This window comes from Meriones unguiculatus, chromosome 8 (assembly GCF_030254825.1).
Source record: "Meriones unguiculatus strain TT.TT164.6M chromosome 8, Bangor_MerUng_6.1, whole genome shotgun sequence".
Taxonomy (NCBI): Eukaryota; Metazoa; Chordata; class Mammalia; order Rodentia; family Muridae; genus Meriones; species Meriones unguiculatus.
The window spans coordinates 32,914,090-32,929,160 of NC_083356.1; positions in this window are offsets into that span (position 1 = coordinate 32,914,090).

A 15,071-nucleotide genomic window follows, 5' to 3' on the forward strand; every position below is an offset into this window, starting at 1 on the left:
CAAACCAGAAGAAGTATATGGCCTTGTTGGGTTTGCTTCAGACATACTTTCCAAGTAGAACATGCCTTAAAGATAAAATTCAGGTAGAGGCAGCAGTGGTTTCTGGTACAATATCAAGTCAGCCAATATTGTAGCATGAACAGGGAAGGGGCTCACAAGTCCTTACCTCTAACTGAGGAGCTGTTGGCAGGTTATGTTTACTGGTGAAGGAGACTTAATTTTCTTCAGTAGTATAGGTCCTTGTAAGTAGGCTGCCCATACTTCAGTGATAGCTTCCTGTCTTTATTCACATATAGAAAACACTAAATGGGTTCAGTGGGTTAGGAAGAAGAGGGAGGAAGAAGGTGATAGAAGAGGAAAAAGAAGGGAAGAGGAAGAGTAGGAGAAAAAAAAAGAGGATAAGAAATCCCTATGAATGGAAGAAGTTATCAAAATGGTTAGAGAAAGCAAGTAGGGGGTAGATATAATCTAAATACATTGTATTCATATCTGAAATTAGCACAGAATGATAATTTTTTTAAAAGAAAATAAAAATTTGGTCCTTGTGGAACCCCTATCCTCTCCAGGTCATATTGACTCCCCCTTCTTTCATATGATTCCCTGCACTCTGCCCAAGGTTTGGTTATGTGTCTCAGTATCTGCTTTGATACACTGCTAGGTAGAGTCTTTCAGAGGCCCTCTGTGGTAGGCTTCTGTCCTGTTACTTTTTTTCTCCTACATCCAATGTCCATCTCATTTGTCTTTCTGGGCACATGGGTCTTATACAAAACTGTTTCTCCAACCAAGGACCCTGTATGGATATAACCTGGAACCTCTGCTCAGATATGGCCCATAGTAGCTCAGTAACCAAGTGCTTCCCTAATAAGGGGAACAGGGACTATTTTTGACATGAACTCAATGGTGGGCTATTTGAACTCCCGCCCCCCCCAAGGAAAGAGCATATTGCTAGGCTACGGTGGAGGACTTTGCAGCCAGTCCTAAAGACACCTGATAAAACAGGGTCAGATGAAAGGGGAGGAGGTCCTCCCCTATCAGTGGACTTGGAAAGGGGCAGGGAGGAGATGAGGGAGGGAAGGTGGAATTGGGAGGGAATGAGGGAGCAGGATACAGCTGGGATACAGAGTTAACAAAATTTGACTAATAATAAAAGAGAGAGAGAGAAAATGAAAATAAAAAGTCCCATGGCATTTACCTTGTTTGTCATTAGATACCTGCTACATAGTCCAGAGCCTAGTGTAGTAGAAGCTTTCAAAAATACTGGTAGGGTTCATAAACACTTAACTGAATGGATAATTATTTCTATATGGGAAAAATTTAGATGGTGGCAGAGAAAATATGTGTGCTAAGGGGTGAACAGAAAGAGCTTGGAAATGAGTCCAAGTTCTTAGGCTCAGCTCACACTGGGTTGAGCTCACACAGCTCTCAAGGTGATCTTGAGAAACCTACTTGACCTGCCTGAATCTCAGCTCCTTTGTCATGGAGGGTCAATGACCATATCTACCTCTGCTACACAGAGCTGCTACAGAGCAAATGACATAATGCAGAGAGAAGATTTAGCATAATGACTTGCTAATATAATCAATAAAAACCTACCATAAACCATTAGTATTAGAAGAATGTCACAGTGGAAAAGGCAGTGGGACTGCTTTGGGAAGGGTGTGAATACCCAGTTGTAGAATCTAGACTGAACAGTGTGAGAAACTGTGACCATTTTCTAGGATGCGAGGGACATCAGGTGAGCCCTCTTAAAAAGCTGTTTTTATTAATTTTGTTTCAGGATGAGTAGTGGAGCTCAGACAATGAAAATCAGAAGAACAGAAATGAATGATCTTCATAAAAGGCATTTAATGTCTTAACTGAGGCAGAAAACGTCATGGTATTGAGGAAACAGAGTATGTAAAGCTTATTACAATGTTTTGATAGATTAATGCATGAGGAACCATCAGTATCATGGGCTACATCGGGCATGATAAACCCTGCCTTTGTGCTGGCGAATGGCTTAAGAAAGAACCTTTCATCCAAGAAAATACCAGGCAGCATCCACTGAGAGGCTCTTTACTTGTGAGAAGATACCTCTGCTGCATTTGTTAATTTTGCACTGTCTGTTTAATAGATAACAGTACCTGGTGTTGTTATGGGTGGTGTATGTCCAGGTTGGGAATAGAGCTCACTGGGGGAAGATGGAACCATGGATGCTAAGAAAATGAAAGAACTTCTGGAGTTTAATACCAAGTGTCTGCTCCATTCTGGATGCCATGAAAGCAAATAACATGTACCTTTTAAAGTTAATCTGTGTTGAGGGTTTCATGTTGCTCCATTGCCCAAAATATGTTTTTTTTGTAAGAGATATTTAAAAATTCTAAAATTATGTGTACTTTTGTGTGTGGGGGGGTGAGTTTATGTTATATATGTAGGTGCCCACTAGGGCCAGAGGAGAACATCATATCCAATGGAGTTGACTTTACAGAGGTTGTAAAACACCCAATGTGGTTTTTGGGAACTGAACTGGGTCTTCTAGAAGAGTAGTGAGGACTCTTATCCAATGATCCATATCGCCAGTCCAGGAACAGAAGGTTTTTTTTTCTATTATTTATGTATTGTATGTTCATACTACATGTGTGTAAGTTTATACCAGGGCCAGAAGATGCTAGATCTTCTAGAAGTAAAACAGAATGTCCTCCAAAAAAGTTATGAGGACTTAACCATCTTTCCAATTCCGTAAACATCCTTCCTGACATATCACTAGTGAATGGTTTAGTATAATAAGGGAATGGATAAATCAAGGTAGCTCTGAGCTTTTTACTTTTGTTTCTGGGTAGATATGAAGCCCTTTGTCGAGATAAGCTAAGGAAAATGTGAAGACCTAGGGAATGGAGAATATTTAGTGCTTAGTACATCCTATCAAAGACAACAGCCTGACACCCATCTGTAGTAATTTGATACACAGTTCACAATCTCCAAAGTAATCTATAGATGCCATCACATACATGAGATGAATGTTCAAAATCTGTGACAAGTAAAACCAACCATGGAGAGATGGCAGAGTAAGCAAGCATACTAAGCCACCAGACAAGAGGAATGTTTTAAAAACTTTTGTGTAGTGTTAAATGCCAAGGTGATTTGCCAAAGGGTAAAGTAGCCCATATTAGATCTGCAAGATAATTAGCTCTGGGAAATGAGATCCAACTTGTACTTCCTTCCTTGAATAATCCATCCTATGAATTTTGCATCAAAGTAGCCCTGAGCTAAGGGATCAAACCAAGCAGCCAAGAAAACTAGTTCCTAGCAAGTGCTAGGGCTTTGCACTTTAGTTTGGCCTTAACCAGGAATTAAAGAGTAGAAGGATGCTGTATTAGTTAACTTTTTCCACTGCTTCTAAGAAGCACATGATAAACCACTTCAGGAAGTATGAGTTTATCAGGCTCACAGTTTTGCGGCATACAATCTCATGCCATGGTGAAGGCATCATGCCACATTGAGCCAGGCAGTCACATAGTATCCACAGTCAAGAGGTAGGACAATGAATGGGAATGTTCAACTAGTTTTCCCCATTTTTCAAAGCAGTCCTGGACCTCAGCCTGGGGGATAATGTTACCTCAATTAATAATGTTTACCCCAATTAACTTAGTCTACAAAATTCCTCATGGACCTTCCCAGAGATTTGTCTCTACTGTGATTCACAATCATGTCAAGGCACCAAACAACATGAACCAGCACAGATACAAATAAAATGTGCTGTAAACCATACAGAGATTATGTGCTATTTTACCTTACAGCCACCCTATGAAGCAGACACTTTATCATACCCATTTATCACAGGAAAACAAATAGACTTGAAGAGTTTTAACACCTATTCCAATCACATGGTTAACAAGTGATAACATCCAAGTCTGCCTAACTCTAAAATTCTTTCTATATTCACCATGCTAAGTATTTTTTTTTAATTAAGGACATATACAAGGTTTATGCTTTACCTTGATTGTTGTCAGTGTCAGATGCTATGACTCATTTTCTAAATAATGAATTTCATAAACTGTACAGCATAGTGCATCATAGGTGAAAGTTGCTTAATACACTGCCTATGAGATAGAATCAATGTGAGCTAGGCCAATGTTGATCATTTGTTTATGGTTAAATTGACATCAGGTTTCCTTACTCATTCCTTCTGAGTAGGGTATAATTCTTACCCATTAATGTTGGCCTTGACCATGTGATATATATATATTAGTATATATAATGTATGCATATAATATACATATATTATGCATATGTACATAATATGTGCATTTTATATTATATGCATTAAGTATACATCCATATGCATTATATATGTATATGTTATATATAGTCATTATATACATTATGGTCACATTTATATGCATACATAAAATATATTATATGTATAATATAGAGAAAGAATGAAATAATGAGGAACATGAAAAACAAAGGCCTTCTGTAAAACCTTTTGTTATCCTTGAATTGCATTGTCTTTGCATGATTGGGTACTTGTCTCTTGCATTTCTCCCATTACTATTAAAATACCTGCACAGGTAACCTGATAACCCCAAATGAATGAAAGAAACATGGATCAAAGTGTCTCCTACTTCCTTTTGACATACACATTTATGGAAGCCATGTATTAAGTAGTTAGTGTGAGGACGAAAAAATACTATTTTGTGATACTTTTCTCGAGAGCTTGTTATGTAGCAACAGCTGCCTGACACAATTATTCTTAATAAAAATTTAATTGATGATTTTGATTTGTTCATTATTTCAGTTATCATTTACTTGGCAGTTAATACCCTAAGCTTGTGATTAAAATTGTGAACACGACAAGCACAATCTTTTCAAAGAGTTCTAAGCATAATAGGAAAAGAGATTATTTAAGGAAAACTCTAGTTACATATTGTTAGTACTCTCACGGAGGAATATGGGAAGGCATGGAAACCACAGTGCTGGGGGACTAACAGAGATTTCTAGTCAAAGCAGGGTTTCTGAAAATATGGTGGGAGGACACAGGAGTGGGATGAATGATTGTGGAAGGCAGCTGGTCAAAAGTAGAGGAAAAAATAGTGCATGCTGTGACAGAGAGTTGGGCATGCAGCGACAGAGAGTTGGGCATGCAGCAGGTCTCCGTGCTCGTGGCTGGAGCCCCGCTCAGGACTGGCTGCTGTGGGCCCACTGGTCTGTGGGACATACCAAAATCTGTACACCTAAGGAAGCTAATCAGGAAGGAGGACTGGCTAAGATGCTCAATCCCCATTCAGAAAGGCAAAGGGGATGGACATCGAAGAGGGAGAAAACAGGGAACAGGACAGGAGCCTACCACAAAGGGCCTCAGAAATGCTCTACCTTGCAGGGTAGCGAGTCAGATGCTGAGACTCATAGCCAAACTTTGGACAGAGTGCAGGGAATCTTACAAAAGAAGTGGGAAATAGTAAGACCTGGAGAGGACAGGAGCTCCACAAGGACAGCAACAGATCCAAAAGTTTGGGCACAGGGGTCTTTTCTGAAACTGATACTCCAGCCAAGGACCACTCATGGAGATGGCCTGGAAACCCTGCACGGAGGTAGCCTATGGCAGTTTAGTGTCCAAGTGTCCTCCATAGTAATGGGGACAGGGACTGTCTCTGACAGGAACTGATTGGCCTGCTCTGTGATCACCTCCCCCTGAGGGGGGAGCAGCCTTACCAGGCCACAGAAGAAGATAATGCAGCCACTCTTGATGAGACCTGATAGACTAGGATCAGAGGGAAAGACCTCCCTTATCAGTGGACTGGGAGAGGGACAGGGGTGGGGAAAAGGGAGGGTGGGACTGGGAGGGGAAGAGGGAGGTACAGGAGAAAGACAAAGTGAATAAAATGTAATTAATAAAAATAAAATAATTATTAAAAAAATAATGCATGCCTTGTCCCATGGGAAAAACGAGCAGAGACTACAGGTGACAGTGGAGGCTTTCCAACAAAGAGAAGGTAATGGGAAGAGTGGTAAAAGAGAAGGTAAAGGCTGCAGAGATAAGTGAGCCTAGCCCTGTGTGCACTTGCAAGATTTTCTGATAAATCTGAACTTCATTCTGAGAGAGCTAGAGGGCAGAAAATTGTTTTTGTAAACTTTTTAAAAATTCATGTATCTTCCCATTCCAAAATCATAAATAACTTGGTATATGTAAATAACATTAAAAAAATAGGGCAAAATAAAAAATATATATATATATATATATATCCCTTCCAAAATCAACACACCCTCACTAACAGTGCATGCTGGATAATTTCTAATCAGCCAGCAGCTAATGTTCTGTTCCTGATGAGCACGCTCTCAGAGTCCTGTGGATAATTTAATGTTAGAGTACACGAACATGTACTCTCCTCGGCTCTTTATTACTTGCTTGAGATGTTGCCATGGGAAACAAAATTCTGCTCCAGAAATTGGCAGTATTTACAAAAAGGTGTACAATAGGAACTGAAAACAAATCTTTCATAACCTCCTATTTTCCCATGACCCCTGCTCTGGAAGTATTCCAAGACACCACCATTACACAAGCTTTTCCACAAGAAGACTATTAAGCTATCAGTGCAAGGACTTTACAAATCTTCTTCAATAATATTAACAATAGTGATGATTTATTAATTAGGGGGAATTATCTTGTATTTTTTTTTCTCAAAAGGAAATCAATGGAAGGGTAAGTATTGACAGAAAATGATTTTGTATTCATAGCATCTCCATTCCTAGCACATTGTAGGAGGTTTTAAAATTTTCAAATTATTCTATTTTTATGTGTATGGATGTATTGCCTGCATGTATGTCTGTGCACCATATATGTACCTGATAGCTGTGGAGGACAGAAGACTGATGTCATATCTCCTGAAACTGGAGTTACAGATGGTGATGAGACTGGATATATAAATGCGATATTTTAATATTTTAATTCCTTATGGTAATGATAATGTTGGTGATCACAACAGTAATTATCTAGATCCAATTATCTTTTCTTTTTTCTTCAAAGGCAGACAAGGAGAGGCAAGAAAGGAGGAAAGGGCAAAAGCTAAGTTCCATCCTGTGGTTCTGAGGAAATGTCAAGTTCCTTAAAGGAGTTGATCTTAGGTGGTCAGGAGTTACTAATCCTTCCTGAGGGCAGACTCTCTTTCTTTCTTTCTTTCTTTCTTTCTTCCTTCCTTCCTTCCTTCCTTCCTTCCTTTCTTTCTTTCTTTCTTTCTTTCTTTCTTTCTTTCTTTCTTTCTCTTGCTTTCTTGTTTTTCTTTCTTTCTTCACCCAGTCTCCAGATATTCTTCTAGGCCTTCCTCTTGAGCACTCAGTGGATCATATACCCAGTCATTTAGGATTTGAAGGGTAACAGAAAGGTCCAATTACCATGTCATGGTCATCCAAACCAGTGAGGAAAGACTCATTTAGTCTCACTCTGGATGTCCTGACTTCTGGAGGGATGCTCCCAGGGAAGCCTTACATTGAACGCTTACCTTTTCTTCTGGTAAGGTCACAGGAAGAAAAGAAGAGTCACCAATACAGAGAAATCCCTGTCATGTCTGGTCTGTGAGTTTTCCTCAGGTGCTTGGTGGGTTCTTTCGCAATAAAGGAAATGAGAAAATGTCTCCAGTTTTATTTATAATGTGACCTGTGTGTTCGTTCATCCTGTTTAATTCAACTAACAGACATTGCCTCAGCTATGCCTTCCAGCAGCATCTGCCTTCCATTTATTCTGCAAATCCTCATGTAAGAAATGTAGGTCAACTCTGGACAACTACAGTGTTGTGAGGTGTTTTATGAATCTCCCAACCTGATGATTTAGAATCCCAAGAACAGGACAGATGGTGAGAGAATGTAATCTGCCTTTCCTCCACCCTCAGTGCTTATCCCTCTCAGGGAATAATTCTGAGCACAGTATTGGGTTAGTTAACACACACACACACAAATGAGGATGGAAAACACCAAATTGCTGCAATGTGACAGGCATGCTCCTTGTTCACACATGAGCCCTTTTCTAACAGATGAGATGTTGCAGATATGCATTGCTATTATTTGTTCTTCTTATAAAAATACAGTTTATGGAACTACCTATAACTCCCTCAAACTTCACAATCCCTTAAGTAGTAGTGGTAGAGATCATACTAGGCTTTACTGAGGCACAGTAAAACCTGGCTGGCTGCAGAGCTGGTCCCGTGGTCTCACTCTTCACATGGGAAGTTAGGTGTCTCTATGCCATCTGTTTCTGGAAAGTTTGAAAAAGTTCTAACAGCACAGAACTGATGTTCAGAAACTTGCATCACCCATCTGAGAGGGATTCCATGTGCTGTCCCTTATTCCTCCTCAGCTGCATGTACTACCTTCTGAAGCCCTCTGGAAATTTCATCAGCTCACTGAGCATTTCTTAGTCTTTGGTCCCATTCCCTTGTTCTCTACTAATAGATTTGTATTTCTGGTATGTGCCTGCTGTATTAAGAATTCCATTCATTACAAATGATGTTTAAAGTGTCATCTGGTGAAGAAGATCTCCATAAAAACAAATGTGATGAGTGTTAATGTACACCCCAGGATCTGAGGGAGCACATTGTAGATTTGGTCATTCACTCTACTTTTATGGTGAGTGAAACCTCGAGCCAACAGCAAAGCCACCCCAAAGACATTGACAAGTCACAGTGATCTATCAAAGGTAGGGACTTAGAACAAGCCAATGTATGGAGTTGACTCCAGGACATTCACAATCAAAAGTGTGACTAGAGGCGCTTAAACTGCAGGGCTGTATGTGATAAACTACATGCACCGAGTGACATTAGTCACACTAACCAGAGCCCGCATTAACCCAAGTGTTCAGAGTACAATGATTGCAGAAACACATGATCATATACACAGAGTGCAATGTTATTCAGCCTAAAAAGGGAAAGTGAGGCCAACAATGTATGTCAGTGTGAAGATGCTTACTTAGAATATAAAAAATCCTGTATTTGAGCATCAGTGCTAAAAAAATACTATGAGTAAGAAGAGAGACAGAGACAGAGACAGAGGGGGGATTGATTGATTGATTGATTGATTGATTGATTGATTCTAATACATATTCCATTATGGATGAAGTGACATGAATGGCTGGAATTAGTAATCTGTTCCCAAGGTATAGTTTTATGATTCATAGAAATCCATCTATAAAACAACAACAAGAACAACAGCAAAACAAAACAGGATGAGTTTTTATAACATAAATTTACCACCATCACACTTTTCAAGTGGATTTCAGAGTTGCACAATAGATTTCCAGAACATTTTCATCTTACAAGACTGAAGTTCCACACCTATTCGACAGCAACCCTACATTATCTTCTCTGTGGACTCTAGCAAAAGCCCCTCTACTTTCCCTTTTCATGAATTCAGCTACTCAAGGTACCTTGCATAAATGGAGTAATAAGGTATTTGACCTTTTATGCTTCACTTACTTCACTTTCTATAGTGTCCTTAAGAATCACCCATGAGTTCTGTTTATTTCTATTTTCAACCACATTATGAATGGAAAAACGAAGTTAAAACAGTTCACTGACATATCTAATATTGTACAGATATTAAGTAGCATAGCCGGTATCTGAATCCAGGCATCTAGGACAAAACACTTGTTCTAAGAGAGTATATTCCAGAGGCTTGTTACAGTAGTGGTCCAGCACACAGTGTATGTATTGAATAGACACAGGATTCAGAGGTGTTTCTGGGTTGATAGAAACAGGTTAAAAAATAAAAGAGCCATAAATATTGAACAAGAGAAGCACACACAGTGTAGGCATGATTCTGCAGCCCGAGGAGGTGCTTCTCTGTCTCTCTTCCCTGCTTCTGACTCTCCATATATTCACTTATCTCTGATATTTAAGACTTCTGACCTTTCAGTCACAAAGCATAGTGATTATCCATTTAACATCTGATCATTCTATGCCCATATGGAAGACATAATTGTCCCGGCTTTCCCCTGGATATGTTTTAGACCCTGCACAGGGATCTGTCACAGTGAAAGCCTCTGTCACTTGAACCTTCCAGATCCCTGCCACCTGCCAGAAAGCTTGGTCCTCAACCTTTTTTACTATACCCAGAGCAATGTTGCTCATGATAGTGTGCATAAGGCTCAGAACATCTCAGGATATGATACAGACTCCTTCTGCTAACACTTCTCGTGTCATCCCTATAATCACCACTGAGATGGGTGTGATTAGGGCCCCTTTGAGCATCAGAAAACAGAGGCAAGGGGAAGTTACACAGTTTGGTTAAGAGTACACAATGTATATGGGTAAGGCCTGGATCTGGGTCTTTATGACCTCAGGCCCTCCCATTTGATGTCTGAAAAGAAATTATTATTGCACTTCGTTGTCAAGAAGACAAAACACAATAAAGCCAAGACAACATTTGGTCTGCATAACTTTGAACTTGAATAGAGAGCTATTACATTTCAACCAATCCTTTGGTTTGTAATTTCCCATTCAATACTTGATCATCTTATCATACTTGCTGCTGCTCATGAGTTAATTGCTGATGGCTTATTACATACAAAGAATTAAATTTTGGCTCACTTTCCTTCCATTTTCAATTTTATGCTTCTAAAACATTCACATTTTATCTAAAGGGATATGGGTAATTGTGTCCAGAAATGTTGACTCTAGAGGTCCTTATTTCACCATCACAAAGCAACAAAGTAACCAGTGTTTATATACACAGTTATTATGGCTCTGAAATCTACTTAAAATTTAACTACATTTAAGCTTTACCATATGCCATAACACTTTACCTACTTCTGACCATTAAAGATGATTTCATTTAATCTACAGTGGTGGAGCAAGATATCTCTTTTTATCATACCCTCATGTGTATTGTCAATTGCTAATACTGCTTGAGAGAAGGGAGAAGATGACACGGCTGGGCTTAGAGTCAAGGATACTTACCTGACTTTGAATGTGGTCAAGGAATGGGTGGTATGAACAGTAGAGTTTCAGGGAATTGGTGTAGAAAGGCAAACATAATGGAGTTAGCCTGACTACAGGAGATTTCAGGTAACTGAAAACCTATACTGTGAACAAGGCTGAAAACGGCTTCATGACACCTGGTGGGAACCATAGGTTCAGGAAACAAGAGGGCAAAGGGCTGTAGAAGGCAAAGGACGAGTTGGAAACTGAGTCACAATGTTCAAGAAAATGTTCAGGTGTCCAGGCTCTGCTGCAGGAGTCTTGGGTTAAGTGAAATCCAATAGTTTAATCTGAGGGGACTTCTCCAACTCTATGGAACCCATCCACTGTTAGGGTGAGGATCGCTTCAACTCTGTTACAGAGTTTATTCCATATTGATGCAGGAAGCAGCTCAAATAGTGACTGCCAAGGACAGGTGGTACCTAGCTATGAAAAAGTGAGAGAGGGAAAAGGAAATGATACCTAAATTACTTGCCAGATCTGAATGTCAGCACCTGGGTCATTGTTCTATGATATACCACCCACCTGCCTAATAACGTCTTCACTTTGACAGTAAGTCCAGTGACTTTAGACATCTATTTGACCATGTAATATGTTCACCTTCTGGTTTAGAAATGAGGTTCTGATCAAATGACCACACACCAATTTTATCAAGATATGATCCAGGGTTAAAAATAGGAAACCTCAGTATCTCCTTTGATCTTCTGAATGACACAGTACACTCCTGTGCCTGAAACAACTTATGCTCATCTAATTGACCCCACCCTTAGAAGGAACTGGATGTGCCCTTTATTCTGCTGTTGAACTCATCAGCAATACAGTGTAGAAGGAAAACTATGGGCAGCAAAGACTTGAGTGAACAGTACTCTTCTATCATTCACTGTCTGTGTGACCTCTGGCAATTGGTCTCTGTATGCTCATATGTGTAAAATACCACAATGACATCTGTATTCTGTGTATAAAGATTACTTAAATGATACCACCTGTGTACACTGAGTTCATGCAGTGCCTGTGAAATGACAGGGGCAGGCATGTCTCTGTACAGCAAGGCTGAGGGTACAGGTATCTTACTTCCCATAGGAGCTCTCCCTCTGTGGGCTCAGTCACAAGGCTTAAAAGACAGTTGGAAGGGGAGTTGTAAGGCTTGGGCTTTAACAATATACGATTCTGATCAATAGGAAACTCCTTCTTCATAACTGTGTTCCCACAGTGATGGAAACAAATGCCTTCATCTATGGTCTTAGGAAGATCTGAGCCTAGTCCACACTCTCCAGTGGAGAAGAAGAGCATCCCTTATACAAGTCTTGCTTTCTCAGCTTAGCATTTACCCATCCTCACTCCTTTGACTTTGGGCCCATTGTCTCACTCTGTTCAGAGGTTGCCATTGGGCCTGTGGATACCTTAGTGTTCACAAGCATCAGTGGAAGAGCTTTTGCCAACCACAGATTCCTGGGTCTAACCCCTGAGATTGTGATTCATTAGATTTAAGATGGGGCTTAGGAATGAGAATCCCTACCTAGCTTGTGGGATCATTAATATTCCTGGGCCATGGACCAAGTCCAACAACACTTCACAAGGCCAGTCTGATTTACATGGTTTGGAGACCACAATTGAAGGTGATCTCTGTAACTTTGAGCTGCTGAGTATTGACAATGGCATGGCTACCTATTCTGTACACACACACACACACACACACACAATGCCACAATCACTCACACCAGTCCAGTTGCTGACTTAACCACTCAGGCAGGCCTTTTTTTTAAAATGTTGTCTCCGAAGCCAGGATCCAGCCCCATAGCCTGTCTATTCGTTTCCTACTGTGTTGCTTTCTGTGGTAACAAATAGCTACATGGCTGAGAGCTATAGAAATGTATTCTCACACAGTTTTGACAGAAAAACTTGGAAACCAGATGTCAGCACTCTTGTGCTCTCTCTGAAGTCTGCAGGGGAGAATTCTTCCTGTTCTCTTCTGGGCTTTTCATGCCTCTTTGGAATCTTTGGTGTACCATAACTTGAAGTTATGTCATCTTCATCAATGTCCCACCTTCCCACAGCCTCTTTCCTATATGTCTGTGTCCTCTTCTCTTCTTACAAGCACACCAAGCCTTGGAATAGGATATATCTTCATCCAGTGTGTACTCACCTTAACTAATGTATCTGAAAAGACCCTATTTCCAGATAAAGTTGCAAAGCAACATTTTAACTGAACACAAACTTAGATGGGGCAATAGATGTGAGGGCATCTTTCAACTCACTGCCCTCTTGACTGGGAAGGCCTGGACCCTCCCATGTGCAGTTTAATACAGTTACCTGGCATACTTTCACTGCTACATGCCCCTTCCTCTGCTGAGCTTCTAACCTCAACAGCGTTGACTTGGATATCTGAGGTTCTTGCTCTCTGTTTTATCTCTGTCCATTCTATTCATTATCATCTGACTCTTCCAGGGTGAGTCTTAAACTTGAATCTCTTCTTTGCTTCTAATGGGGCTTCCCTGGAAGCAGGCATCCTAAAACTGTAACATCAAGAGGATGACAGTGTGCCGAGGTACACAACACTGAATGAAGTAAAAGCACATAGTCTTGGACTATACATTTTTCTAGGAGATTTTGGAGCATATCCAATTTTAATTAAAAGAAACACAGGTGTGGTAAAGAAATAAGTGTTCAAGTTCAATAGCTTCTTATGAATAAGTACAATACACTTCAAATCCACTTAAACTCATATAAAACCACTTATGGGTTTTTCTTACCGAGACTTCTCATGTGTGACCTTGTTCCTTTGATGTGGCCTTGCCTATCTGTCTAGACTCATGTTCCTTTTCTGTCCACCCAGTATTCTATGCTTCTGCAATCCCAAGTTCCTTGAGAAGGAAATATTCTTCCATGCTTCTGTGACTCTGTACCCTCTTTTCCTGCTCCTGGGTACCTTTGATCCTCCCCCATGAATGCATACATACCCACCCTTTCAGATCATCGTCAGTGTTCACCTCTCCCACTCTCTTCCCCGAAGTGCTAGAGACACAGTCAAGTTTCTCCATTGATTCCCTTCTGTACTGGCTTGTGGCCCTGGACATCACGCTGTTCCATCATATATTGTTCCTGGCTATTATCCTACCAATTTTTCTTAAAGACTGTTAACAACATTAAGCATAAAGCACACTGTCACACCAGCATTATTTGTGGGTTGTGCTTTATAATTCATTCATCAAGTGGGTCAACGAATAAATGAGGATCCATTTTTTACCGTAAGACACCCTCCTGTTATTTTCCTGCAGCTCCCATAACATGTTCTCACAGCCAAAAATGGCTTAAGACAACACAAAATTTATTCTTTTATTGTCTTGCAGAGAAAATTGTGACATAGGTCTCAACTGGTAAAGCAGGTAAGTCAGCAAAGTTACCTCCCTTCTGAAAACTGCAGCCAGAAAAAAACAAAAAACAAACAAAAAGAAAAAACAAAAAACAAAAAACCCAGTTAGTTTTTTCTAGGTTTCTTGATTCGTGACCTTCTGTTTTTTAAAAAAAATCGGCTTTCCAGCACCTTTAAGTTTCTCTCTCAGACTTTCCTGGCTTCCTCTTCTATTCATAAAGCCCCTATGATTGTATTTGGAACACCTGGATAATACAGGACAAGCCACTCATCTTAATCATATCTGCAGAATCCATTCCACTATATAAGACAATATTCACAGGTTTGGGGACATCGAGATATGAATATATCCTGTAGTGCTTGTAGTGCTCCTCTAACCCATGCAGCCCAGTGTTCCCTCCTGAGGTTCCCCAGACCATGGCATGAAAGTACCAGCCTCCCTTCCCTTGGGCAAAGAAGCTCCAACAATGTACAAAACTGTCACACTGGCTGACTTCTGAGACCCAGCCTGCATCTGACTGTGTGTGACGACCTCCATCTCAGCCTTCCTAACTGCACAAATGACTGAGTCCCCCGAGATGTCATTAAGCTGCTAGCCAAATGTGCAAGTAAATGAGATGCCAACTCAAAATAGCTCTTCAGGTAAGGGAGTGCAATGTGTAGAGGCAGCATTCCACTCGGAAGATGAACTGACAGGAGAATGTGTTCATTAGTGAAGCAGCTTTGGGCTCCCACGGAAAGGCCCAGGTGGTGTGTGA